This window comes from Lepidochelys kempii, chromosome 1 (assembly GCF_965140285.1).
Source record: "Lepidochelys kempii isolate rLepKem1 chromosome 1, rLepKem1.hap1, whole genome shotgun sequence".
Lineage (NCBI taxonomy): Eukaryota > Metazoa > Chordata > Testudines > Cheloniidae > Lepidochelys > Lepidochelys kempii.
Genome location: NC_136380.1, coordinates 227,576,759 through 227,601,968, shown reverse-complemented (window position 1 = coordinate 227,601,968; position 25,210 = coordinate 227,576,759). Strand labels below are relative to the sequence as shown.

Below are 25,210 nucleotides of genomic sequence, written 5' to 3'. Positions count from 1 at the left end.
GCACAAAGAGTATTCACATACAGGAAGGGGTGGGTTTTTTGTTTTTAAAGAGTCCAAAGATAACACTGGGAAGGCAAGAGAGACGAACCAGGATTTGCAGAGGACCATTTGCTCGCTTTCATGAGTTTACTTCAATGCCCCTCCACTAAAAAATCCTTACCCCATACATCTCTACCAGTCCTCAATACATTATCATGAGAATAAAGAACATTTTGAAGAAGTCCTATTTATCTGGGCTTGACTATTTTCCAGCTGACAAAGCAGGAACAAGCAGTTTTAAAAATAAGGAAAAAACAAATCAACAATGGTCTGGAACAAGGAACTGCCGTGTGTGTGAATAGCTGATCTAGTTGCAATACGGACAGTGCTAACTTACGGCTGGCAAGATACTTTTTCAGAAGAAGGGAAGAGAAGAAAATGTTTAAATATCACTTTTATTTAATAATTAATTTTTCAGACATATTTAACATATTCCCACTTTTATAATGCACAGAATCTTCCTCTCTACTGTGCTATTATAGCCAAGCTATACACCTCTCACCCACTCCCCACCCTTCCACTCCCCTAGTTCTTCAGCTCCCTCTTATTTCCACATCACTCCTCCTGCTGCCATGTCCACTTTAGCCCCAATTCAGTAATCCATCCGTGTTCACCAAAGCACTTCAGAAGGTGCTTTGAATTTTAAAAATTAAGCATCTGCTCAAGTGCTTTGCTGAACTGGGGCTTTTGTTTCCTATCTTGTAGAGTTTGTTTAAAAGAACAAAGTGGATCCTTACATCTTCAACTAAGATGCATCCAGTACCAGTAGGCTGCCCCATGACCTTGTATTTGCAACCACTGTCCTCCATTCCCTCTACCTGCTCTCTCTGGTTTGTCTGCCCTCATCTTCTCACATCTCTCCCTAGGCCCCAGAGCTGCAATTAGATCCACAGGGGTGGATTTCTACATGCAGAGCTCCACTGACACAGTGGTAAAGGGCCCGTCTCCAGTTGCAAAACTGTAAGCTCTTTGAGGCAGGGATCATATCTATTTTATTCATATAGATGGCACCTAGTATGCTTTTAGTTGCTCCATATATTCCTTAATAACAGAATTAGCCTGGGCCCTTTCAATCTGATTGCTACAGTTACAGTGCATCTCTCTATCTCCATCAGCTGTACTTTCCCTTTTAGTCCCATTCCCTATGCTGAACTTTTACAGTCTTTTCTTCCCTGTGTCCTCCTAACGCTGAAAGATGCTCGGTATTTCCAGGAGTCTTTGCGGCTGCTCTGGACATAGATTTTCTATTAGACTAGTGCACAGCGCCTGGCCTTTTCTCACTTGTTTCCTTCCATTCACAGCCAAGGTTTAAGGCATCTGATCTCACCATTATTTAAATGTATTATGGTAGCAGTCACAAAGAGCACTCTCCACACATGTACCATGCACATGCAGCTCCTGCTCTGGAACATTAATTACTCTAGCACCCAAGAGCCACAATTACTTTTACAGCCACCAAAATCATGGAGGCTCTTTGCAATGTAAATAGCAAGGTGTGGGCCCTGTCCCAGAAATCATATCATCTAGTTTTGGACATGACAACAAGTGAGGAAAGATGAGGCATGCAAACCTGGGCCCATTGAAATCAATGGAAGTTTTGCCATCTACTTCAGTGGGACCAAGATTTCACCCAAGGAGCAGAGAAGTAACATGCCATTGTTACTCATTTGTGGCATGTGTTTGCACCTGAGCTTTTAGGGAGAGATTTTTGACGGCACCTAAGGGATTTACATGCACAATTCCTACTGATTTTCAATGGGATGGGTGTGCCTAAATCCTGTAGGCCCCTTTGAAAATCTCTCCCTCAGTTGCTTGCAGTTGCTTTCTGTGATCCCACTGAAGCATAAAACGAAGGTCACTCCCTAGTAATACTGCACTGGTCCTTGGCCATATCAAGAAGCCTAAAGTGGTATCATGGTCTGTCAACAGTAATAAGAAGCCTGGCAGGGCTGGGAATTTGGGGAGGAGGGAACCCTTCTCTTTCATATCCATACCACAATCCATCACCTAACAAATAACCCACACTCTCAAGTGGGAGATGTGCAAAAATCTTTAATCTTCAGCAGCCAGTCAAATCAGACATACCTGGGGAAGCTCCCCAGGTTGCAGAGTGCTCTATAGCTGAATTCCCTGATGTTCTCAGATCTTTTTGCTAACTCATAGCCAGACGAGAACGCTGACTCTGCCCATTAGTGGAGCCTCCTCAACCCAGTGAGTGGATGAACTCACTGAGTTTGCATGTTTCAGAGTAGCAGCCGTGTTAGTCTGTATCCGCAAAAAGAAAAGGAGGACTTGTGGCACCTTAGAGACTAACCAATTTATTAGAGCGGAAGTGATCATTACTTCGTCCTAGTCTTAAACCAAGACTTTTCTGGCCCACAGACAGCAACTCCAACAGGCAGGGCCACCAAAGGAAGTTCTAGGTCCAGTGAGAAAGCAGAAAGCACCAGGGCTCCTTGTCCACTCACTCATCATTCCAGTGCACTGTCTCACTTTCCCTTCCATTCTCCATCTCTTTCTCCTCCCCACAAAATAATTACAAGACATCTTCAGTAGGCACCTTATGCCAGTAGAAAGAGATCCCAACCTACCGGTATGAGCACCACACTCTGAGGCATCGGCAGAGTGGGGGGTCCACAGTCATCGAAGGGAGAATGTTTCAAAAGAAGAACTAATGTCAGATCTATACGAATTATTAATGTTATTTTTTGTGTAGTCAGTGTTTCAAGTGAGTGGGGGAGAAAATCTCAAAAGATCACAGATCTGGCAATTATTTATTTTTAAATCGAGCCAGGTGGCTGAGGGGCATATTTTAATCACTGTTTTGCCAAAGCTGCTGCTCCCAGATTATGATAGACCCCGACACACACTTTTTTTCATGCCACTTTAAGTAGGACCTGAGAGACTTGGTTTCAATTCCCTGCTCTATCATAGATTTCCTATGTGACCTTACACGAGTCACATTTCTCTCTGAGCCTCAGTTCTTCATTTGTACCACGGGGATAATGGCATGGCCTTACCTCTGAGGTGTGGTGAATAGAAATACATTAAATACAGCGAGACGCTCAGATACTACAGTAATGGGGGCCAGATAAAGTACTTTAGACAGAAAGAAGTATGAACACTCCAATAAGAAAAATCTACAGAAACAAAGATCTATTGAATACATGGCCAGGTTGTGTTACATATTATACATGGATAGTCTCATAGGAGACAGAACTCCTGTGCCAGATCTTAAGATTCCTAAAGCTTAATACCATTGGCACATTTCTTCCCTTTCATTAATATTCCAGACAGTCAACATTTTCCAGCTGACGTTTGTGCTCTTTTAAATATGTTTTTATATATTTGTATTATTTATTCATCTGTATTTAAATTCCTCTCTGCAATATTTGTTGGTAAATGTCTGTAACTGACTTGACTCAGGCTGTCAATCCAGTCTGACCCTGTACTTTCAGAGCTGAAAGTGAGAGTGTTGGCCACATGAACTAAAGGACAAAGTCCCCAAGCTGGAAGCAGCAGCAGATAAAGTCACTTATATCAACCAGCCGCTAGGAGGGACCGTAGGAAGAAAAAAAAAGTAAAGGTGATTTAATAATGCTTACATAACAACAACAAAATATGTAAAGAGCATACAAATATTAAATTTGGATTTATTGAAAATGCTCCTGTTAATAGTGAATCTTTGTAGGGTGCTTAGCATGCAAACCTGATTTATATCTGTCCGCAGTGCATGAGTCACTCAGGAGAACTGACAAACAAACTCCCGCACTTCACCCCAGCTCTTGTTCCTCATTCCTTAAAATGTCATGAGGCAATAGGGGATGAGGACAAAGATGATGAATCTGTGCCTGAAAGCTCTCTTGATTTACACTTTGACTGAAATTTTCTGAGATTCTTTGCACAATCTTTTCTTTGCTCACAGCACTACTCAGGATGAATTATGGCATCAGACCAAATGAGGGAGGAGGACTTAGCCAAAGAAACGTTTTCTAATCCATAGATAGTAGGTTGCATTCACTGTCACAGCATGTGCTTCTTTCTTAGGATATGTCTACACTATGGAGACTATACTGGCCTTTTTCTGTCAACAAAGTTGCTTCTACACTGGGGTGTGTTGCTCACACCCCTTACCAGTGTATCTATGCTGATATAACTTTTCAGTGTAGTCCAAGCTTCAGACACCTCAATACTATACTCACTCAATCCTTGACTATATGACATAGCATGAACAATTAATGGACACCCCTAGTAGCCAAGGTATACCACAGTTACACACGGTCTTGCTCATCTCAAAATGAGAAGGCTCACTCTGTACTGAGGCAGTGTTCCATCACCTTCCTGTTTTCTTATCTAATAAGATCACCACTGCATAATGGACGGGTTTTCCCTTGAACGACATGCCTCCCAAGGAGAGAGCATGCACATGCCTTTCAATAGGATTGCACTCATATAGCTTGTATTAACATAGTTTACAAGATAACAACCATGCTACTTACGAAATCTTAATGAAGAGCCAGATCCTCAGTTGGTGTAAATCGATACAGCTCCAGCTTCATTGACTTCGGACATGCTAGGAATGGTAATTGGGAACACATGTAATGTCAAGAAGCCTTATGGTAATGCTGCTTCTCAGCTATCACCTGTAAACAGACTTAAAGCTTGTCACAGCAGAGAAGCCATAACAAACATGGCTGGTGTGTGGAAGAGGAAACTGAGGCACGCCGCCTCATTACTTCAATGGCTGGATGCCAAGATACCTACATACTGGAAAACATTAATATCTACATTGAGTTAACACCAGTTGGGAAAGCAGATATGGTAACAGTAATGCAAAGGTACAAGGAGATGCTTTCTAGCAACCCAGAGAAGACACACTTGTTAACTTAGGAGATCACTAGACTAGTCCACAGAGTGCTAAAAGATGCACAAAACTTTGCAGGAGCATATGTGGTTAACGCTACAATATTTAGCAACACTTGGGAATACTGTTAAACCTCAAAAGGACCCTAACACACACTGCCTTCAAGTTAGACAGTGATTCACACTCTTGCAGTAAACTAAGGGGAGAGGGGTAACACCTCAAAGTATCACCCTGTAACCCCTCATATTCATCACTGGTATATGGTTGTAGTAGTTCATGCAAAGCGTGCTTTGCAAGGTGTCATAGGAAAGGTCATGATCCGATGAAACTCATTGTTCTGTCAAAATATGTATATCATTATTGTGTATGAAATTATGAGATTTTGCTATATGGTTGTTACTGAAATATGTTGAGAGTTTGGGAAGAGCCAGATCCTCTAAGCTAACCACTGTTAGCTCTCCAGTGACTAAAAGGGTAGGGACCCAAGCAGATGTTAAATGACACTTGATTAGGAGGGGAATTGTAAACTTAATTTACAATTCTGTAAGAGACAGTTGCACGAGTACTACACAATAGGGATTGCTCAACTCTGGGACTCAGCAAGGCCCACCAGGACATGCCTGGGCCAGTATCTTTCCAAGGACATGGATTGAGAGTATAAAATAAGGCACAGCAGCATCATGAGACCACCTGTCTCCTCTGCCATCTACACTGAAGGCAACAAGAACACTAGGAAGAGAAAGACTTTGAACTGAGGAGACTGGTTCCAGGCTGAGAAGGAAATCAGCCTGTGTATTAAGAACTGTAGCCTACCTGCAACATCCAGTGGAGTGAGAAAAGCTGTTTGATTCAAATCTTGCTTAGTCTAAAAGTTTAGGATTTAGAATGTATGTTTATTTTTTATTTTCTTAAGGTAACTACATCTGACCTTTATGCCTACCAATCACTTAAAATCTATCTTTCTGTAGTTAAAAAAAAACAAAAAACACCACACCTATTTTAATGTTTTATCCTTACCAGGGAGTTTGTTAAAAATGCGTGGGGAATCTGCTCAGATTACAAAGGCTGGTGCATGTCCACTTTCCTTTGATGAAGTGATGAACTAATTAATGAGCTTACACTGGTCAAGAGAAGGTTTTGAGCTGTGTGAGACTGTATATTGCTGGGGTGCAAGGCTGGGGGCTTGGGAGATTTACTGGTGTTTCCCCGTATATAGTTCATGAGTGGCTTGGAGAGCATTCATGCAACTTAGCTGGATGTGCCTCTGCATGTGGTGGCTGAGTGATAACAGGGCCTGGAAGGGTTTGCTGCTTGTCAATGGCAAAGCATTGTGAGAGACAGCCCAGGCTGGAGAGTTAAGGGGGCGCAGGTCCCAAGGTTCCTGATTGTACCGCGGGAGTCCCATCACAGGGGCAGAATACATCATGGGTCTAGATCAGTGTTTCTCAATGACCAGTCTGTGGACCAGCGCCAGTGCCTGAGATCTCTCTGACATAGTTTAGGAAGGCAGAGTGTATAACAGAAGCAGCATAGCTGTTGCTCCTTCTTCCGGACAGTGGCTCTACTGAGTTGTGGATGGAGAGAAGCTACCCCACAAGGAATGCTTGGGCATCACTCAGCTTCAAGTCATTAGATTTTGCTACCTGACAGCTGCTGAAACCCATCTGCTGCTTGTAGTGCTTTACAATGAAATGGACTTTCAGGGAGGCCCTGTGCAGATAGGAGGGCAGTAGCATGTATCATGAACACATGGCCTTGCTGGCGCAGGGCTGGTAAAGTAGCCACCCAGCCTCAGGGCAGATTATCAGCCTCATCTTTCCCCAAAAAGACATCAAAGTTGGTTTTCAGAGGGTGGCAGTTAAGGGGGAAGCGGTCTCTACAAACACAAATGACCAACTCGGCTCATGTTTGTGAATCTCTCTCAGTAACGGATTGGATGTTCAGAACCCCAACGAACATCAAACCCATGCTAAGGTCAAGTGGTTTCAAATTTTGCTGTGAATAGCTCAGCCAGCCAGTGTGTACGACTACATGGTTTTGTTTGTGTTGGAAAGATACATCTGCAGGCCTATTCCCTCTCCCCTTCCTGGAATTCTGAAATAAAGAACGTCTTCACCTCTGTCCAGCCATCCTTATAGATATAGTCAAACATACCTTTCATAGAATGTTGCATGTGCTCCTTGAGGGAGAGCTCAGCAGCTCAGAAACTGAGCTTTGAGGAGGATGACACCTAATCTCTTTAAGAAACAGTTTCTCCCTACTAGAAGATTTAATCATCCCTTTTCTCCACCCCACCAACATGCCTTATTCCATGTTTCTAGGATGTTTCACTATATATTTCAAATCAGGATAACTCAAGACCACTTCACACATTTTAAGTTTGAGGGCTCATATGAATCATTCTAAACCCTTATTAATGCCTATTTACTAAATATTCCAATTTACTAAGTGATTCACCCTTTCACTCACTAACTCAAATTCAAAACTGCCAAAATGGCAATGAATATGAAGAGGGAGAAGTTTTTTAAAAACAGTGAGAACAGGAATAAAATGAGGAAGAAGATACCAAGGACTTGGATTTGCATTTGTTTCCCTCCTCAGGGAAGTCTGAAGAGAAAAATATAAAATTCACAACATACCTAACCCATTAAAACATCCATTTTTAAGATCAGCTAGTGCCTGTTAGACTCACAGAGTAGTAAAGTGTCACAATGGGGTTAACTAGGTTACCCAGAGTATTGTGTGATGGAGCTATGCTCCATCCCTTTCTTATTTCCTAATTTGTAAGGGGGAGTCCCTCCCCCCCTTACAAACACACACACTATGTTGTGATGCTTGTGAATAAAAGCAACTAGTTCCCAGCCTGCAGTCCTGTAAGCAGAGAATTGTGTTGGATTGAACGGTCTCTTTACAAAATTGGCAATGAGGATGGAATATGAACCCATATGCACACCTGTTACACAAAACATACCCATGTACAGGAGGGCAACACGTTCCTGTGGTGAACACAAAAGCCTGGGAGTTAGGAAATTCCTAGTTCTGTCACGTTTTCTGTGTGACTTCAAAGTCAATTCCCCTCTGTGCCTCAATTTTATCTGTTGTGTGGCTTGGGCCTGGTCTACCCACAGTTATTTTGTTCCAGTTTAACTATTTTGGATAGAGGTGTGATTTTTACCAATATTTTTTCCCAAAAGCCCTCGTGTGGACACAATTATACAGGTATAAGGGGGACTTATCCCAGTATAGTTTATTCCCCTCTCCACAAAAAAATAGGTATAGTTAGTTACAGTATAAAGCACTTTTATACCAATATAATTATGTCCACAATAGGGAGGGTTGTACCCCTTTTACTATACCAGTATAGTTAAAGCAGTACAACTTGTGTGTGTGTAGACAGGGTCTTAATTTATTAGTGTTTGTAAAGCTCTTTATAATCCTTCAATGGAATGTGCTATACATTTGGAGCGATTTAAAGCAGCCCTCCCAAATTCAACCTTAAAACCTCCAATTAGTTGTGTTTCCTCATAAAGTCCCACCCTTTTGCTCCCTCTGAGTTGCACTCACTTCCACCAGTGCATCGATGTGTAAGTTACACCTCTAATTTGTCTGTGAAGTATACATTGACAAGATTCTAAGGAGGAATAGGTTTTTGGAAACAGAGTCCATTTGGACCAAGCAAAATAGTTTGATACATGTAAGACTGCCTTAAGTCTTTCGGTCTATAAATCAAGTCTTTCGGTTTTTCTCTTTGGTGCCGACAGATTTCAGCCCCTATCCAGAATGTAGTACTCATATGACCACTTACGTACACCCAATGGCTTTGCAGTGCATTGAAACTATGTGTAGTACAAGGAGGCACAGGAGGAGAATTCACGGGCTCTCGAGCGTGAGCCACTTCTGATGCTCGAAGACAAAAGGAAATACCTTTATTTATTCAGCTTATGCAGAGGGATAACATTGTTGCTGGGATGCACGCTAATACCTTGGCATATCTATTTTAAACAGAAGATTTCTTGCTCAAGTATTAATGCTCAGTTTGAGAATATAGCTTAGGACTGGTCTACACACACACACGCTGTGCTGCTTTAACAATACTGGTATGGTTAAGTAGTCAAATCCTCTAGTGCAGACATAGTTATACCGGTATACTTAAACTGGGATAGCTTTACAGAAAGGAGAATGAACTATACCAGTATACAGCACCTTTATACAAGTGTAATTGCATCCACACTAGCAATGGTACTAATGTTAAAAAACCAAAACACACTGGTAACAAACTTTTATGTGGAGACCAGGCCTTAGACATATTTATGTCTTCTTTTCTTATCACTTTTTTTCTTCTGATGTTCACAAGATGCATGAAACAATATTGTTAAAAGCAGTGATTCTCCAATTAACTAGGCAGGATGGTTGTACTTCAGGGGAGCCCAATTTTAATAAAACAATAAACCAGGAGCATGTGGTACTGAGACTTCATTTCATTTCAGGCCATCGCTGCTTGAAACACAATCCTAGTTTTCCAGCTGACCAGCAAAGCCCAAATCCTGCCCAGCCTCTAATTTTCAAGGAAGTCCCACACCCTTAATTTTTTTTTTTAATACAGATAAAATAAATATCCTCTCCTTGCTAATAAACAACATTCTAAGTGTGACTCACCAAAACTCATTGACAACCTTAATTAACTTATGTTTGCATGACATGTAACTTAAAAACCATACACAAAACTAAAGTGTACAGGGAAATGAGAAGTTAAGACATAATAATTGATTGCAGCTGGCTTAGTGGTGCAGCTGAAGCATTACAGTCTGTGCGTGTCAGGGTGAAGCAGAGGGCTTCTGTTCACTAGGCACCATTATCATATTTGAACATGACCGTAAAGAGTTGAGTTAGTGACGCAACGTTGATTGTGATGGACTGATCAGTGTGAAGTAGGAAAACATGTTCAGCATTATGTCCCAGTCTACACTGACCTGGTCAGCATTGACTTTACACAACCGTGTGCAAACACAACAACATTTTCTTGTTGAGACCAAGGAGATATGAGCAAGCCTGAGAACGAGATCCCCAAGTAATAAGCACTAAGGGGCAGATCCTTAGTGGATGTAAATCTGCAAAGCTCCACAGAAGTCACTGAAGGCATCTGGACCTAAATATCTGTGAACACTTGGTCTTTACCAGTTGTTTTAGACATACTAGTAGATTTAGATCATTTGTAAATTCAATTCTAGATCCACCACTTTAACACCCTGACACCTGATGCTAGATATTTTGCTTCTTGCTAGCTGGCCATTTCTTCATATTGATTTTAAATGTTTATTATTGTTTATTTAAGACAGATGCCTATTGCAAAGCACCTTATAAATATTTTAAATAGATCAAAAAAGTAGTGTTTCCCTATTCATGTCACACAGTAAGCCACATACATAAGTATTAATTTATTTAAAAAATAAGTTTGACTATTAATTTGATAGCCAATTATTTTCCTTGTAACACTGGCAACTAGTCAGCTAAGCAGCTCAGACATTGTTGCAACAAGATATTTATTTGCCTTTAACTGGAGAAGAGATTTCTCACAACTATTCTTGCCCTACCTTTTCTACCTGGCTACTGGTCCCAGGCTGTTAAAGGAACAATAGCCAGGGTTTTTCCTATACCTTCCCCTTCCCAGACATTATCTATTTCTGGTGACCATGTTCCTCTCACCAAGTATCCATATTGGTTATTATTTCAGTCTTCATTCGCCTTCCCAGGACACCTGGAAAAGGATTACTGGCCTCTCAAACTATTTCCTCTGAACTAAAAGGGCCAGTACCCTATTAAATGCAGTAACCAAAAACAGAACTGTCAGTTCTATAGGCAGCCATACCAAGTTCCATTACTTTGCACTGAATTACAATACCAAAATTAAAAATAGGAGCTATTTATCAGATTCAACACAGGTATGGATTGGATTGAGCCACTATTCAGTGGAATGCTCTTTCAGCAGTTTTCTGGTGGCTCCATCAGTTTCTAGAGGAAACTTAGTAAAGTGAAAATTGCCGCATTGCCTCAGGGGAAGAGAAGAAATTAATCCATTACTTAGGGCTTTGTCTTCACTACCAGGGAGATCGAGGCTGTGTCAATTTAGCGGGCCTAGTGAAGACCTACCTGTTAAGTCGACAACAAGAGTGCTCTCCGGTCAACCCTGGTACCTCACCTCTCCAAGAAGAGTAAGGTAAGTCGACCGGGGAGTGTCATGCCACACAGTGAAGACATAGGGGTAAGTCAACCTAAGCTACGTTGATTCCAGCTGCGTTATTCACATTGCTGGAATAGCGTAACTTAGGTCAACTTACCCCGGTAGTGAAGACAAGCCCTTAGACTGTAAACTCCTTGGGGGCAGAGACCAGCTGTTTGTTCTGTATTCCTATGGCACCTAGCACAATGGGGTCCTGGTCCAAAACCAACGCTCCTAGGTGCTACAATAATACAAATAAATAATAACCATTTGTGGCTTTGTTCAGTTATCACAGAGAAACACAGCATAAAGAACAAATCAGATGAGATCAAACTGACTACTAAACATTTTTAGCCTGATCAAACCTACACTGGTGGATACCTGCTTCCATAGGGAGCCCAATTTGCTTTAAAATGGAGTTTTCCAGAAGTGTTGGGATTGGCCACGTGGATCTGATACAATACTAGGACTAAAAGTGAGGAAATACATAAACGCATCTACACCTTAAAGTGTAATTCTGTTCTTGAGATCAACTCTGTATGACACATTAAGGTTCTGGGTTCACGACCTCTCAATGATTCCCAGCTCCTTTGGCTTGGTTTAAAAGCAAATGTGTTTCTTTCTAAATGTCAGTCCAGCAGATACAACCAAGGATCTCAAAAGCCATGTTGGATTCCTCCCAGATTGTGCATCACCAGCTGTAATAAAGGTTCTGCAGACCAGATTCTGCCTTCAGTTATGCCTGTGTAACCCCAGTGTCTTCAAATTTTGGTACAGGTGCAATTTAGGGCAGAATGTGGGGGTGCAACTGGAACTTACAGTAGTTAGCAATTCTGATAAGGAAATCTAATTCTTTCCTCAGTAGCTGGTTGACTCCACAGGGCTAAAAAGCAGTAAAACCGAAAGTAAGTAAAGCAGACAGGACTCCAAATACACAGTTAGATCTGTTAAGAAAAATTACGCCAATTTTATGAGGTTATTTCTCTGATCATAGCAGCACTTTAAATACTCTAGTACCCCAAATAAATGGGCTAAATGACAAAGTTTCTCCCCCCCATCTCATTTTCATTTACAAGTTATTATCAATGCTTTCTCAGTTCAAATCCCCAGCAGCCACTGCGCTAGAAACACTGCATCCACTGCAGTATACAGGCTCCTCCACAAGTGTAAGTCAGTGCAACACTATTGAAATCAATGGAGCTACACTGAATGGCACCAGCTGAGGATCTGGCCCCAACTCTGCTTTCAAGAAAGATGTAAAGCTTAGGAAACTTTCATGTTTGGACTCTTATTGTATACCCTCTGGTTCCCATGCAAGTGAAATCATTCAAAGACTATGAAAAGAAGGTTAAATTGCATCAGTTGCGAAGCTATTTTTTCTCCCCTATGATCCTCTTAGCAAGCACTTTATTGCATTTTATGAAAGAGTTTCTTCTCTCTTTAAATAGGCCCTGTCTTCTTTGACAAGCTCCCTTTGAAGTTACTGGGTGACTATTACAATTAGTCTGGCTACCTGAGTAAGATCTAGAATGATTCTGCAAGCTCCACAAGGAAATTTATCAACACATTATTCACCCACAAATGTGTAACTGCAAACTGCTTATTATCCCTTCCCTCCTTCCTGAAGCAGTTACACATGAAGAAGAGAAACAGGGATGCCTTTATGTCAAGCTGCCTTCCAGTAGCCAGTCCTTTTATTCCTAACTGAAGGTTTGCTTAGTTGTTTCATTTTTTAATACTGCAAACATAAGCAACAACCTAAGGGACTGTATCAGTCCATGGCTGGTTCTATGTTGTTTAATGATTTAATCATCTAAGAGCCAATAAAAAGTGGAAGGTCCTTCCCCTTTATTATTATTATTAGTGTTACCATATGGTGCATAGGAGCCCTAGTCAGAGACCAGGACCCCATTGTGCTAGGCGCTGCACCAACGTCTTACTTCTTGCTGAAGAGGTAGCCCTACATTGAATTATTTGTCCTGTTTTAACAAACATGGATTGTAAAAACTAGTGTAGCCAGGACCCTGGAAGAAACATTCGTGTAGTGTCCACACAAAAATGTACAATTACGTTTGTTACAATGTGACTACAAATTCAAGAACAGACACACTCAAAAGGGACTAGGGACAAAATTTTAACCAATTCCAGAAAGAGAACAGCCCAGCCTACACTGAAGAGACAGTTTAACATAAAGGGATCTTCACATATGAAAACTGTATTTTCAACATTTAAAACGTATTTTAAATACTACAAACTTGACACCTTTTACAGGCAGCGTGTTGAACTCATGTATTTATAGTTCTATTTTACAAAATATAGACTCATCTGCAAGAAGCTCTGTCCAGATGGACTGACTTTGATGGGGCTCTATGCTGGCACAGGAATTGCCACTCTGGAACTGCCAATGGTGCATCTAGTCCAGTATCCTGTCTGAGACAATGGCTAGCACAGATGCTTCCGAGGAAGGTGTAAGAACTGTACAGTAGGCAGATGTAGCATAATCTGCCCCACAAGGAAGCCTCCTCTTAACCCATAATAATTAGAGATTAGTTTTAACCCTGCATCAGGTGGTTTGGAATCCCTTCCAAAATGTGGTCTGACCGCATGGAAGCGCTTACGGTACTCCGGATTTATATGTGCCTATATAAATCCATGTGGTTCAGACTGATATGTTTTCAATATATAAGATAGGTAATAAAATCAAGTCAAGAACAAATTATAAATCATGTAACTATATAGGGAGTGATACAAGATAGGGGAGGTAATATCTTTTACTGGACCAACTTCTGTAGGTGGAAGGCACAAGCTTTCAAGCTTCACACAGCTCTTCACATCTGGGGAAGGAAAAAGGAATCAGACACTCAGACTTGAAGAAGAGCTCTTTGTTGCTCGAAAGCTTGTCCCTTCCACCAACAGAAGTTGACCCAGTAAAAGATATTACCTAACCCACATTGTGTCTCTCATATCCTGGGACCAACATGGCTACAACGCCACTGCAGTGAACTGTATATAATCATTTATAGTAGCAAGGCAAGTTTTAGCCCCAACTCCAAATGGTATTTAACAACAATTCTAGGCAGCCACAACTGCACTGTGTAGGATACCAACTGGTGGCAACCGCTTCCGTGAAGCGGCAACATTTAGGGCCCACTCCAGTCCTGTAGAAAGAATCCCATAGGCTTCAACAGCATTTGTATCAATCCCTTAGTGCCCAATCCTGTAGTCCTTAAATGGGAGTAGAGATGGCAGGTGAGGAGCTACAAAATGATTTTGCTCAGGGCTACTTTGCAGCCCCAAATTACCACTTTTTATGACACTTTTATGTGATTTGATGTGAAACTGTCAATTTCACTAGAGTTCTAATTCTTAGGGTATGTCTACACTACGAAATTAGGTTGAATTTATAGAAGTCAGTTTTTTAGAAATTGGTTTTATATATTCGAGTGTGCGTGTCCCCACAGAAAATGCTCTAAGTGCATGAACTCGGCGGAGCGCTTCCACAGTACTGAGGCTAGAGTCGACTTCCGAAGTGTTGCACTGTGGGTAGCTATCCCACAGTTCCCGCAGTCTCCGCTGCCCATTGGAATTCTGGGTTGAGATCCCAATGCCTGATGGGGCTAAAACAGTCGCGGGTGGTTCTGGGTACATATCGTCAGGCCCCCGTTCCCTCCCTCCCTCCGTGAAAGCAAGGGCAGACAATCGTTTCGCGCCTTTTTTCCTGAGTTACCTGTGCAGACGCCATACCACAGCAAGCATGGAGCCCACTCAGGTAACTGTCACCGTATGTCTCCTGGGTGCTGGCAGACGTGGTACTGCATTGCTACACAGCAGCATCAACCCATTGCCTTGTGGCAGCAGACGGTACAGTACGACTGGTAGCCGTCATTGTCATGTCCGAGGTGCTCCTGGCCACGTCGGCCAGGAGTGCCTGGGCAGACATGGGCGTAGGGACTAAATTTGGAGTGACCTGACCAGGTCATTCTCGTTAGTCCTGCAGTCAGTCCTATTGAACCATCTTATGGTGAGCAGGCAGGCGATACGGATTGCTAGCAGTCCTACTGTACCATCTTCTGCCAGGCAGGCAAGAGAGGAGGATGGCTAGCAGTCCTACTGCACCATCTTCTGCCGAGCAGCCATGAGATGTGGATGGCTTGCAGTCCTTTTGCACCGTCTGCTGCCAGCCAAAGATGTAAAAGATAGATGGAGTGGATCAAAACAAGAAATAGACCAGATTTGTTTTGTACTCATTTGCTTCCCCCCCTCCCCTGTCTAGGGGACTCATTCCTCTAGGTCACACTGCAGTCACTCACAGAGAAGGTGCAGCGAGGTAAATCTAGCCATGTATCAATCAGAGGCCAGACCAACCTGCTTGTTCCAATAAGAACAATTACTTAGGTGCACCATTTCTTATTGGAACCCTCCGTGAAGTCCTGCCTGAAATACTCATTGATGTAAAACCACCCCTTTTGTTGATTTTAATTCCCTGTAAGCCATGTCGTCAGTCGTCCCTCCCTCCGTCAGAGCAACGGCGGACAATCGTTCCGTGCCTTTTTTCTGTGCGGACGCCATACCAAGGCAAGCATGGAGGCCGCTCAGCTCACTTTGGCAATTAGGAGCACATTAAACACCACACGCATTATCCAGCAGTATATGCAGCACCAAAACCTGGTAGACCGACACTGGGCAAGGAGGCGACGTCAACGCAGTCACGTGAGTGATCAGGATATGGACACAGATTTCTCTGAAAGCATGGGCCCTGCCAATGCATGCATCATGGTGCTAATGGGGCAGGTTCATGCTGTGGAACGCCAATTCTGGGCTTGGGAAACAAGCGCAGACTGGTGGGACCGCACGGTGTTGCAGGTCTGGGACGATTCCCAGTGGCTGCGAAACTTTCGCATGCGTAAGGGCACTTTCATGGAACTTTGTGACTTGCTTTCCCCTGCCCTGAAGTGCATGAATACCAAGATGAGAGCAGCCCTCACAGTTGAGAAGCAAGTGGCGATAGCCCTGTGGAAGCTTGCAACACCAGACAGCTACCGGTCAGTTGGGAATCAATATGGAGTGGGCAAATCTACTGTGGGGGCTGCTGTGATGCAAGTAGCCCACGCAATCAAAGATCTGCTGATATCAAGGGTAGTGACCCTGGGAAATGTGCAGGTCATAGTGGATGGCTTTGCTGCAATGGGATTCCCTTACTGTGGTGGGGCCATAGACGGAACCCATATCCCTATCTTGGCACCGGAGCAACAAGCTGGCGGGTACATAAACCGCAAGGGGTACTTTTCAATAGTGCTGCAAGCTCTGGAGGATCATAAGGGACATTTCACCAACATCAACGTGGGATGGCCGGGAAAGGTACATGACGCTCGCATCTTCAGGAACTCTGGTCTGTTTCAAAAGCTGCAGGAAGGGATTTTATTCCCAGACCAGAAAATAACTGTTGGGGATGTTGAAATGCCTATAGTTATCCTTGGGGACCCAGCCTACCCCTTAATGCCATGGCTCATGAAGCCATACACAGGCAGCCTGGACAGTAGTTAGGAGCTGTTCAACTACAGGCTGAGCAAGTGCAGAATGGTGGTAGAATGTGCATTTGGACGTTTAAAGGCACGCTGGCGCAGTTTACTGACTTGCTTAGACCTCAGCGAAACCAATATTCCCACTGTTATTACTGCTTGCTGTGCGCTCCACAATATCTGTGAGAGTAAGGGGGAGACGTTTATGGGGGGGTGGGAGGTTGAGGCAAATCGCCTGGCTGCTGGTTACGCGCAGCCAGACACCAGGGCGGTTAGAAGAGCACAGGAGGGTGCGGTACGCATCAGAGAAGCTTTGAAAACCAGTTTCATGACTGGCCAGGCTACGGTGTGAAAGTTCTGTTTGTTTCTCCTTGATGAAACCCCCCGCCCCTTGGTTCACTCTACTTCCCTGTAAGCTAACCACCCTTCCCTCCTCCCTTTGATCACCGCTTGCAGAGGCAATAAAGTCATTGTTGCTTCACATTTATGCATTCTTTATTCATTCATCACACAAATAGGGGGATGACTACCAAGATAGCCCAGGAGGGGTGGTGGAGGAGGGAAGGAAAATGCCACACAGCACTTTAAAAGTTTACAACTTTAAAATTTATGGAATGCCAGCCTTCTGTTTTTTGGGCAATCCTCTGTGGTGGAGTGGCTGGTTGGCTGGAGGCCCCCCCCACCGCGTTCTGGGACGTCTGGGTGTGGAGGCTACGGAACTTGGGGAGGAGGGCGGTTGGTTACACAGGGGCTGTAATGGCAGTCTGTGCTCCAGCTGCCTTTGCTGCAGCTCAACCATACACTGGAGCATACTGGTTTGATCCTCCAGCAGCCTCAGCATTGAATCCTGCCTCCTCATCACGCTGCCGCCACATTTGAGCTTCAGCCCTGTCTTCAGCCTGCCACTTACTCCTCCCGGTCATTTTGTGCTTTCCTGCACTCTGACATTATTTGCCTCCATGCATTCGTCTGTGCTCTGTCAGTGTGGGAGGACAGCATGAGCTCAGAGAACATTTCATCACGAGTGCGTTTTTTTTTTCCCTTTCTAATCTTCACTAGTCTCTGGGAAGGAGAAGATCCTATGATCCTTGAAACTCATGCAGCTGGTGGAGAGAAAAAAAAGGGACAGCGGTATTTAAAAGGACACATTTTATAAAACAGTGGCTATACTCTTTCAGGGTAAACCTTGCTGTTAACATTACATACATAGCACATGTGCTTTTGTTACAAGGTCGCATTTTGCCTCCCCCCACCGCATGGCTACCCCCTCAACCCTCCCCTCTCCCCATGGCTAACAGCGGGGAACATTTCTGTTCAGCCATAGGCAAACAGCCCAGCAGGAACGGGCTCCTCTGAGTGTCCCCTGAAGAAAAGCACCCTATTTCAACCAGGTGACCATGAATGATATCTCTCTCCTGAGGATAACACAGAGAGATAAAGAACGGATGTTGTTTGAACGCCAGCAAACATACACTGCAATGCTTTGTTCTACAGTGATTCCCGAGTACGTGTTACTGGCCTGGAGTGGTAAAGTGTCCTACCATGGAGGACGCAATAAGGCTGCCCTCCCCAAAAACCTTTTGCAAAGGCTTTGGGAGTATATCCAGGAGAGCCGTGAATGCCAGGGCAAAGTAATCCTTTCACATGCTTGCTTTTAAACCATGTATAGTATTTTAAAAGGTACACTCACCGGAGGTCCCTTCTCCACCTGCCGGGTCCAGGAGGCAGCCTTGGGTGGGTTCAGGGGGTACTGGCTCCAGGTCCAGGGTGAGAAACAGTTCCTGGCTGTTGGGGAAACCGGTTTTTCCACTTGCTTGCTGTGAGCTAGCTACAACCTCATCATCATCATCATCATCTTCTTCATCCCCAAAACCTGCTTCCGTGTTGCCTCCATCTCCATTGAAGGAGTCAAACAACACGGCTGGGGTAGTGGTGGCTGAACCCCCTAAAATGGCATGCAGCTCATCATAGAAGCGGCATGTTTGGGGCTCTGACCCGGAGCGGCCGTTCACCTCTCTGGTTTTCTGGTAGGCTTGCCTCAGCTCCTTCAGTTTCACGCGGCACTGCTTTGGGTCCCTGTTATGGCCTCTGTCCTTCATGCCCTGGGAGATTTTGACAAAGGTTTTGGCATTTCAAAAACTGGAACGGAGTTCTGATAGCACGGATTCCTCTCCCCATACAGCAATCAGATCCTGTACCTCCCGTTCGGTCCATGCTGGAGCTCTTTTGCGATTCTGGGACTCCATCATGGTCACCTCTGCTGATGAGCTCTGCATGGTCACCTGCACCTTGCCACGCTGGCCAAACAGGAAATGAGATTCAAAAGTTTGCGGTTCTTTTCCTGTCTACCTGGCCAGTGCATCTGAGTTGAGAGTGCTGTCCAGAGCGGTCACAATGGAGCACTCTGGGATAGCTCCCGGAGGCCAATACTGTCGAATTGTGTCCACCCAGTACCCCAAATTCGACCTGGCAAGGCTGATTTAAGCACTAATCCACTTGTCAGGGGTGGAGTAAGGAAATCGATTTTAAGAGCCCTTTAAGTCTAAATAAAGGGCTTCATTGTGCGGACGGGTGCAGGTTTACATCGATTTAATGCTGCTAAATTCGACCTAAAGTCCTAGTGTAGGCCAGGGCTTAGGTTATGAGCAAAATAAAATAAATTCAAGGGGTTTTATTCAAACCAGCTGTTGGATGGAAATAGTCCCATTCTCAAAAAAAAAATCCTATTTTAAGGACGCAACGGACATTACTTTAAGGACACATTAAGTTCACAATGAAATGCAAAAAAACAAAAATAAAAAACCAACACTTTGATTTTTAGTGATTCAGACTTCATTGCTAATACTGTATCAGATACAGCTTGATGTTGCATGAGTAACGACTGAGGGATCCAGCCTTTGGAGAATGACAGGAGAGACGAAGCTAAGGAACAGAAGCGACAATGGGGAATAAAGCAGTTCAACACTTTCAAAGCAGAAAACATACCTCCCAACCTGCCAGAGCTCAAACATGGAACATGATGTGCAACAGAAGATCCAAAATAAGAAACATTAAAATTATTCCTGCCAGGAAGTAAAAATGCTGTAGGATTCATTCCTGTAGTGGGCGTTTACGTTCTGTAACCTCAATTTCATGATTCTTCATTTCTGCTATAAATAATTTCAAACAAAAAAGGGAGGGGAACATTACATTTGTGTGGAACAGAGGGATTAAGGTAAATGGTGTTCCTGGAAATTAAGTACAGTCGAGAGATATGGACTGAAAACTGCCTTTTATAGAAAATGCAGCATCTCTATTTCCCCACCCCTCCCAAGTGGCTGCCGTGTCAAATAAAACGCTACTACCTGCCCACGCGTTTGCAAAATACTTTATTATTCTCTTGCAGCATCTACACCATTCTCAAATGAGCACTTTGTGTATATTTAACTTGATCATCAAGAGGCTTAGCTGCCAAACAGAATTACTAAAATCTAATAATTAAAACAAGGATGGTGACTGCTAATCTAACGACATAGACACAGATTTCCTAATGCATGTAATTACAGCACTTCTGTAATGGGTTTTGGGTCTTTTTTTCCCCCACCTCTTAATAAGCCAGCAGCAAACAAGAGTGACAGATACAGCATCACTGCCTGGAAAAAAAAAAAAAAATCAGGGAATAATTCCTCCATGGGGTTGTTTAAACATGACACTGAATCAATTTTAGGATTAAAGGATCTCCAAAGAAAACCCGTTTGGTCTGGTTGGTTTGTTGATATGTCAGTTATTGGTTGTATACTAACAACTTAGTGCTGTGTGGAACAATAAGGAAGCCCTGATCTCTACCTCAGCGATTGCTAATATAAGTACTGTAGCACAAACAACAGAAGTTTAATATTATTTATTCTTCAATTTTCTTCATGTTTGCTGTTGTTGTTTGGACGTGCTTATCTATACAGCCAAGGCACCTAGTTATACCTATCAATATCACCATCCCAATTTACCATACAAGGACCTTTCTAGAAATCATCTTAACTGACCCTTTCTGGGGTTACCATTATAAAGGTGCATATATCTCCTCTGTTCTCTACCACCACATTAATTACTAGCCACTGGTACAATTTGCCTTTCAGATGAAAAATGAAACAGAAATCTGACTCCTGATCATTAAAGAAGATCATATGAATACTTCTTTAACAGAAGTTAGAGGGGAAAAAAAAGGAGTACTTGTGGCACCTTAAAGACTAACCAATTTATTTGAGCATAAGCTTTCGTGAGCTACAGTTCACTTCATCGGATGCATACTGTGGAAAGTATAGAAGATCTTTTCATACACACAAAGCATGAAAAAAATGGGTGTTTACTACTACAAAAGGTTCTCTCCCCCCACCCCACTCTCCTGCTGTTAATAGCTTATCTAAAGTGATCACTCTCCTTACAATGTGTATGATCATCAAGGTGGGCCATTTCCAGCACAATTCCAGGGTTTAACAAGAACGTCTGGGGTGGGGGGGAGTAGGAAAAAACAAGGGGAAATAGGCTTGAATAGAGACTGGGAGTGGCTAAGTTAATTGTATCCAATTTGCAAATGAATTCCAATTCAACAGTCTCTCGCTGGAGTCTGGTTTTGAAGTTTTTTTGTTGTAATATCGCAACTTTCATGTCTGTAATTGCGTAACCAGAGAGATTGAAGTGTTCAACTGGTTTATGAATGTTATAATTCTTGACATCTGATTTGTGTCCATTTATTTTTATGTAGAGACTGTCCAGTTTGACCAATGTACATGGCAGAGGGGCATTGCTGGCACATGATGGCATATATCACATTGGTGGATGTGCAGGTGAATGAGCCTCCGATAGTGTGGCTGATGTTATTAGGCCCTGTGATGGTGTCCCCTGAATAGATATGTGGGCACAGTTGGCAACGGGCTTTGTTGCAAGGATAGGTTCCTGGGTTAGTGGTTCTGTTGTGTGGTATGTGGTTGCTGGTGAGTATTTGCTTCAGGTTGGGGGGCTGTCTGTAGGCAAGGACTGGCCTGTCTCCCAAGATTTGTGAGAGTGTTGGGTCATCCTTCAGGATAGGTTGTAGATCCTTAATAATGCGTTGGAGGGGTTTTAGTTGGGGGCTGAAGGTGACGGCTAGTGGTGTTCTGTTATTTTCTTTGTTAGGCCTGTCCTGTAGCAGGTGACTTCTGGGAACTCTTCTGGCTCTATCAATCTGTTTCTTCACTTCCGCAGGTGGGTATTGTAGTTGTAAGAATGCTTGATAGAGATCTTGTAGGTGTTTGTCTCTGTCTGAAGGGTTGGAGCAAATGCGGTTGTATCGCAGAGCTTGGCTGTAGACAATGGATTGTGTGGTGTGGTCAGGGTGAAAGCTGGAGGCATGTAGGTAGGAATAGCGGTCAGTAGATTTCCGGTATAGGGTGGTGTTTATGTGACCATCGTTTATTAGTATTGTAGTGTCCAGAAAGTGGATCTCTTGTGTGGACTGGACCAGGCTGAGGTTGATGGTGGGATGGAAATTGTTGAAATCATGGTGGAATTCCTCAAGGGCTTCTTTTCCATGGGTCCAGATGATGAAGATGTCATCAATATAGCGCAAGTAGAGTAGGGGCGTTAGGGGACGAGAGCTGAGGAAGCGTTGTTCTAAATCAGCCATAAAAATGTTGGCATACTGTGGGGCCATGCGGGTACCCATAGCAGAGCTGCTGATTTGAAGGTATACATTGTCCTCAAATGTAAAATAGTTATGGGTAAGGACAAAGTCACAAAATTCAGCCACCAGGTTAGCCGTGACACTATCGGGGATAGTATTCTTGACTGCTTGTAGTCCATCTTTGTGTGGAATGTTGGTGTAGAGGGCTTCTACATCCATAGTGGCCAGGATGGTGTTATCAGGAAGATCACTGTTGGATTGTAGTTTCCTCAGGAAGTCAGTGGCATCTCGAAGGTAGCTGGGAGTGCTGGTAGCGTAGGGCCTGAGGAGGGAGTCTACATAGCCAGACAATCCTGCTGTCAGGGTACCAATGCCTGAGATGATGGGGCGTCCAGGATTTCCAGGTTTACGGATCTTGGGTAGTAGATAGAATATCCCAGGTCAGGGTTCCAGGGGTGTGTCTGTGCAGATTTGATCTTGTGCTTTTTCAGGGAGTTTCTTGAGCAAATGCTGTAGTTTCTTTTGGTAACCCTCAGTGGGATCAGAGGGTAATGGCTTGTAGAAAGTGGTGTTGGAGAGCTGCCGAGCAGCCTCTTGTTCATATTCCGATCTATTCATGACGACAACAGCACCTCCTTTGTCAGCTGTTTTGATTATGATGTCAGTTGTTTCTGAGGCTGCGGATGGCACTGTGTTCTGCATGGCTGAGGTTGTGGGGCAAGCAATGCTGCTTTTCCACCATTTCAGCCTGTGCACATCGGCAGAAGCACTCTATGTAGAAGTCCAGTCTGCTGTCTCGACCTTTAGGAGGAGTCCACCTAGAATCCTTCTTTTTGTAGTGTTGGTAGGGAGGTCTCTGTGGATTAGTATGTTGTTCAGAGGTGTGTTGGAAATATTCCTTGAGTCGGAGACGTCGAAAATAGGATTCTAGATCACCACAGAACTGTATCTTGTTCGTGGGGGTGGAGGGGCAGAAGGAGAGGCCCCGAGATAGCCCAGCAGAAGCAGCTGTCCTAAGAGTATAGTTGGATAGGTTAAGAATATTGCTGGGTGGGTTGAGGGAACCATTGCTGTGGCCCCTTGTGGCATGTAGTAGTTTAGAAAGTTTAGTGTCCTTTTTCTTTTGTAGAGAAGCACAGTGTGTGTTGTAAATGGCTTGTCTAGTTTTAGTAAAGTCCAGCCACGAGGAAGTTTGTGTGGAAGGTTGTTTTTTTATGAGAGTATCAATTTTTGAGAGCTCATTCTTTATCTTTCCCTGTTTGCTGTAGAGGATGTTGATCAGGTGGTTCCACAGTTTTTGAGAGCGTGTGGCACAAGCGGTCAGCATAGTCTGTGTGGTATGTAGATTGTAATGGATTTTTTTACCTTCAGTCCTTTTGGTACAATGTCCATCTGTTTGCATTTGGAAAGGAAGATGATGTCTGTCTGTATCTGTACGAGTTTTTTCATGCAGTGGATAGATTTCCATTCCATACAGCTAAATGCAGTGCCTTGCATAATGACAGGTTTCAGAGTAACAGCCATGTTAGTCTGTATTCGCAAAAAGAAAAGGAGTACTTGTGGCACCTTAGAGACTAACCGATTTATTTGAGCATAAGCTTTCGTGAGCTATAGCTCACTTCTTCGGATGCATACTGTGGAAAGTACAGAAGATCTTTTTATACACACAAAGCATGAAAAAATGGGTGTTTACCACTACAAAAGGTTCTCTCTCCCCACCCCACTCTCCTGCTGGTAATAGCTTATCTAAAGTGATCACTCTCCTTACAATGTGTATGATAATCAAGGTGGGCCATTTCCAGCACAAATCCAGGGTTTAACAAGAACGTCTGGGGGTGGGGGTAGGAAAAAACAAGGAGAAATAGGTTACCTTGCATAATGACTTAGCCACTCCCAGTCTCTATGCAAGCCAGTTGGTCTTGGAATCATGTGTATAACTTAGGAAATTACCATCCGCCTACCTAAATTTTCTCTGCAGTTCCCACTAGGTAAGATATTCTTCACATCTGATAATAAAACTGATTAATAGAGCCAGTGTGTGTCTGTAGTCAGATGGAGTGGCCTCCCACTGAGCCACTCTCTGATCTCTGGTGACCGGAGCCAGGCTGGGCTCACACCTCCCACTGGAAGGTGAGAGGCGGGACAGGAAGCATAAAAGGCAGAGCCTCTAACTCAGTTGAGTCTGAACCAGGGAAGGGTGCAAGCTGCTGCAGATCCCCGGAGCTGAACCTGTGCTGTGCCACGCCCTGCCCCAGGAGGAGACTGATCCAGAAGAAGAGCTACCAGGACTGCCATTCACCCTGTCCCCTGAAGAGACAGGGGATGACCCCACACCACAAGTAGCCCAGGGACAGCCAAATATAGTCAGGTTGTGTTTCTGCATGAACATTGGATCCCCGATGACATAGTGTGGAACGCTCCACCATTGTTAGGGCCCTGGGCTGGGATCCGATGGAGCGGGGTGGGCTCAGGTCCCCACCCACCCTGCTGCCAATCGCACTCTCCTTAAGCCAAGAGGCCTGTGTCTGTCTGCCAGCGCTGCGATGTTGGACTGTTTGGTGCTCCATCCTGCCTCATGGCCTGAGCCTTGAGACTGGTTTGTCTGCCCTGCCCGAGGACCTAGGCTCCTAAAGACTGTTAAACTGAGCTATCCTGCTTAAGGACCGGGGCTTCAATCCCCGATAAGGAGTAGCACCCCAGAGACATAGTGAGGTTGAGTGGCCTCCCACTGAGCCACAGGAGGACAGACCCCCACTAAAGTGTCATAACAGTTGTTGAGTTTCAGCCTTTCAGTGGGGCTAGAAGTGATTCCTGAACATAGTGTGTCAGTCAGTAAAATACTTTGTGATCCTTCTGGATAAATTGCACCACTGTACAGAAAGATTACATACAAACTACACTAAAAGAAAGTTTTGGTTACAAAGTCAAGCATTAAA

At 43.8% G+C, this 25,210-nt stretch overlaps 1 protein-coding gene across 3 annotated transcripts in view; it reads right to left on the bottom strand.

The window, feature by feature from the left end:
- KIAA0930 (KIAA0930 ortholog) overlaps positions 1 to 25,210 on the bottom strand; it is a 139,675-nt gene that overhangs the window by 89,160 nt on the left and 25,305 nt on the right. The window contains exon 2 of one of the 3 annotated variants that reach the window (XM_073316111.2): positions 4,539 to 4,612. The exons of the other annotated variants lie outside the window; for them this stretch is intronic. The gene's annotated coding sequence lies outside the window, so the exon portion shown is untranslated. The remainder of the gene's footprint in view (positions 1 to 4,538; positions 4,613 to 25,210) is intronic. 3 annotated transcript variants of the gene reach the window in all.